Source organism: Lipophrys pholis, assembly GCF_963383615.2.
Source record: "Lipophrys pholis genome assembly, chromosome: 21".
Taxonomy (NCBI): Eukaryota; Metazoa; Chordata; class Actinopteri; order Blenniiformes; family Blenniidae; genus Lipophrys; species Lipophrys pholis.
Window position 1 is genome coordinate 8967024 of NC_137649.1, and position 4839 is coordinate 8971862.

The window sequence follows — 4839 nt, forward strand, 5'->3', positions numbered from 1 at the left end:
CAGTCTCTCAACTTGTGGAACTTGTGCATTTAACACTTTTATTTTGTCTACAGGGTGTTGTGGGAATCTCCCAGAACCTGTGTCCCGTCCACCTTGCTGCTCCTCCTGTCACCTGCAGTCCACTTCTGACTCTAAATACGCTTCTGGCTGTTTGTACCTACATGAACATCATTACATACACCTTGTTTACCAGAGCTTCACTTCAAGCTCTGAGTCTCAGTCAGGCCTGAGTGTGTATCACATGTTTGGGTGTAACACCATACATCCTATCACATATCAATTTATGTTTGAAATCTTCCCGAATGCTTGCTCTTTACATTTGTTTTTGGTGCCTGCAGAAAAAGGAAGCGTGCCAACCAGCCCAATGACGACCGGCCCTACGTAAAGAAACCACCTAATGCCTTCATGCTGTTCCTGAAGAAGCAGAGGCCCATTGTAGCGGCGGAGCTCGGTGTAAAAAAAGTGCTGCTATGAATGCGGAGGTGGGAAAGAGGGTAAGTTGTCCGCTCCTACATGTTGGAAATACAAATTCATTACTCATGTTTAGAAGCTGGCTTGTCTTTGTGTGTCTGTGTGTGCTGACAATGTGTTGTCATCTCCCCACAGTGGAAGTCATTAACAAAACAGAACCAGCAGACGTATTTTGATCAGGCGAGAGCAGAGGCACGGCTCCACGGGGAGAAACATCCAGGCTGGTCGAGCGCCTCTAACTATGTATGAACTCTCTCCTCACCTAAAACTCAGAAATGTTCACAAGACGTCTCTAAAACTGCTGAAAAGTTGTGGTTGTTTTTTTTTTTATCGACTTAGTCATTGAAGTATTTTATGTTTTTACGGGAAAAAAAGACGATGAGTGAGAGGTCCCACCAGGACTGAGGCTCCCAACCCTCCACAGACACCAGGGCAGCCTGTTTCTTACTATTGGATTGACAACTGTGGCCAGATTCACCACTTCCAGCCACAATCCAGCGCTTCATTCAGCCCTGCAGTGACTGACCCTTTGCCCGCTACTGCCCCACAGCAGCCATCAACTTCCAAAAATAAATAAATATTCATTCTATCGTCATCTGTTTTCATTACCATACGATGAGTAGCATTATTTTATATTTTATATTCCTTGCTTTAACTTGATGATTGTTGATGCTTAGTAGCACAAATAAAACTCATCAGTCCACAACAGTGGATAAACTTTATTTTCTGGTTTTGCTTCAAGTGTATTTCCTGCTAAGAGTCGTCGCTTCAGCTTCACTGAAGATGTTTTCTCATCTTCTTTCCTATTTTAATTTGAATGCAGCATCATTTTTGCTTGGTAAACAACCTTCATAGATATGGGATAAACCTTGGGCCAGCAGGAAGTGGATTTGAATTCTTTAAATCTCAATCGGAATGGTCTAATTTGAAATTGAATCTATTGAATGGGTATCACAATAAAGTCATGTTGACCCCCTGGTATTAGTCCCAGTATACCAGCCGGCCAGCTCACCACCGGGCACATCATATTTCCAGTTAATATTTCTATCGGAGGAGATTACAGCAGGTAACGAACATAAAGCGCATTGCTGTCATAAAAGCCATTTCTTTCTATCTGTGTTTGACTAGTTTAGCCTAGCACCGGTCCCGGATGTGTTACACAAAACATTAAATAGTAAAACTGAACTTGAATGGAGAGAAGTGAATCTGAAAAGTGAAAGAATTAGGGAGCTTGTTTGTTTTAGTTTTTTTTTATTATATGAAATACAGTTTTGAGTTTATTCATGCCTTGATCTGTGTTCAAAGTGAGGATCACAAGGACTTGCTCCTGTACATGCTCCACTCAGCCTCAAAATGTACATGTATGATCACAGGCAGCGCCACCTGGGGGACATGCTTTAAATTGCTGAAAGCATGTTGCTGAAACACACACACACACACACACACACACACACACACACATATATATATATATATATATATTACGCTTATAGGAGCATAATAAAAGATGATAAAGATACTTATAAAAGACAGTTAATTGTAAATCTTCTCAGTTGAGGCTGCGCATACAGCTTTGGGGGCCCCCTGGTGGCCTGGGGGTCCGAGGCACACAGCTAGTCCACCTATAGGAAAAAATGTCCCTGTTCATAGACATCAAATAACCTAATGCATGTCTTTGGAAAATCTCAATAAACCCCAACAAAGAATCGAACTGAGGCTATTCTAGGACTTCGAGCAGGACTTCTATCCATTACACCATCATAAGTCCCACCAGACGGATTCAGACAAATTCAATTGATTCACAGTAACCACACTTCAGAACATGTGCAGCCGTAAACTGAGGTCTGCCTCCACTCACCCTGAAGATAGCTGTCCCCCCAGGGGTTAGGCCTGTGCCAAAGACTGGGACATCACCCGATTAAATCATTGGTCTGGCAAGGTCACCCGTGTCTTATTTTCTCTCTCGGACCACATCAACATGTCCTTCTGACAGACACTAAAGACAAAGCACAAAGGTCAGAGCGCTGCCATTCAGGAAAATGTCGCAGGGCTTCATTAGCAGTTCTCTACAAGGTGCCTTTGAATGAAATAAATTATGTATAAAACCTGGGCAGTAGCAGTAGCAGTTTCTCTCACATGAACAAAAACATCTATTGCTGATTGGAGCTGAGAGAAAGACCTTCAAAGGGTGTTTCAGAGGAGATTGAAGTTCAATTGTGCTGCTGGTCTTCTATAATGTATAACCAGACGTTATACAGGATGACGCTTCCTACTCGGAATTGTGCACTGAAACGAGACTGAAGCACCAGAACTAATGCTCAACCATTGTTTTGTGAAGTATTGCAGCAGCAGAGATGGTGAGCACTGAACAGCAAGCTAGCTCTCTCTCTCTCTCTCTCTCTCTCTCTCTCTCTCTCTCTCTCTCTCTCTCTCTCTCTCTCTCCGCACGCACCACCAGGCGCTCGCAATCAGTCCCACTCAGTCCGGTGCAGATGTTGGTGGGTCGCAGCGCATCCAGCGTGTCACTCTGATGAAGTGAAGCGCCTCCATCCTCCTCCCTCCATCCTCCCTCCATCCTCCTCCATCCTCCTCCATCCTTCTCCTCCTCTGGCACCGCGCAGGACGCAATGTGTCCAAGCACCTGCATGGATTTCATGGAAGCGATTTGCCCCCTTCGTTCCTTTTACGCACCGTCTTGAGGGCGCATTCCGGCTGGAACGTGATGTCCTGGGTGTATTTCCTCCGGAGGCAGTTGAAGTGAGTGAAGGGGAGTCATGTGGGGAGCGGACACGTCCCTCTGTGGGAGCACCGGAGGCGAGAGGGAACTCTTATAGGAGCTCATTGATTTGTGCTTTTCGTGGAGATATGAGGATCCTTCTGTGAGGAAACAAAGAGAGAAGAGATGGTAGAGAAGTAAGTGCGCTGAAAACAATACAGCAATGTAGCTATATGGAGAGGATTAAACTATTTGCATTACTTAGGTGCTGTGAAGTAGGAGAGAACAGGTGTCAGTGAAAACAACTAAATAAATACCCAACGATTGAGTGAATTACGTCTTTTTCTTCTTTATTTTTGTTTTTAGTTGTTGCAATAATCCGACTTTAACTAGATTTAAACGGTGTCTTTCATGATGAAAGGGAGTATTCTACACTCCAAGGAGAGTTAATTCAATACAATTTACACATAATAAGAATGAGCAAAGCGTTCCTCTCAAGAGACATAATAGCAAAGTAAACACGATTCCCAATTTTGCCTGATTATTACAGTTTACTATTGAGTGAGGGATCCTCTCCGGGCTGTTTACAGTAAAAGCTTGGCTTCTGGGGGTGATTATGTAATTACATCTACAGTGGCAAGCTGTTTTGGAAACAATTCTGTGACAGAGTGTTTCATTTTTAATGAGCTTCCATTCAGTCAGTGTGAGTATTTCTCCCCAAAACTACGATAAAATCAAAGTTGTGTTTTAGTCACAGTCCTACAAGGAAACAAAGAGATTGTCTCTGTATTGTGTGAAGATAATTGAGCTGAAGAATGTTATAACCAGTTATTAATCATTAATTATATGGACTGATTGTTTTTATTGCCGACTTTGATATTTGGATCAATTATCAGATCAAGCTCTGACATAATAAGAACTAAAATGCCCAAAAAGGAGGCAACAGAAAAGCCACAGAGGGCAGCTTGGTACATTCAGCACACGTTTATCCACACTCAGGTCTTCTTTTTTTTACAACTTTGCACAGTTTCTGCACTAATGCTTCCAAAGCACTTCACACCTCAAAGTCAGCTTCTGCACCAGAACACTGACAACATCTGTGTCCCAATGAGAACGCCTCAGTAAAGCAATGACCTATAGAACAGGTACCATATGTTTATATGACAATATTCAAAACACAATGAGCAAATGTATCGTCTACATTTCCAAACATCCATTTATTAAAAGATAAATTGCAGCAAACACTAAGCACAATCCCTTCTGGGAAAAAAAGTGCCTTAATATCAGGAACATAATGGCAGTTTGCATGGGAATGAAGATTAATATCCGCTGATATGACTGTGAAAGGTAAAGTGGTTTGCCAAACTTTCTTCAGATGGTTATCATCTCGAAACTTGTAATAATCACTCACCCAGGTAATGCAGAAACAAATAGTGCATTAATCATTTGATAACGTGACAGAGAAATAACCGGGTGTCTTTGGAGTCATAATTTAGGCAGGAATGATCAAAAAGTTCTAGATTCTCCAGATAGATAGATAGATAGATAGATAGATAGATAGATAGATAGATAGATAGATAGATATCACAGTTATGTGACAAAGCATGGCAAGAAATTGATCCACATTAATCAGTCCCCTCCTCACAGTGGCT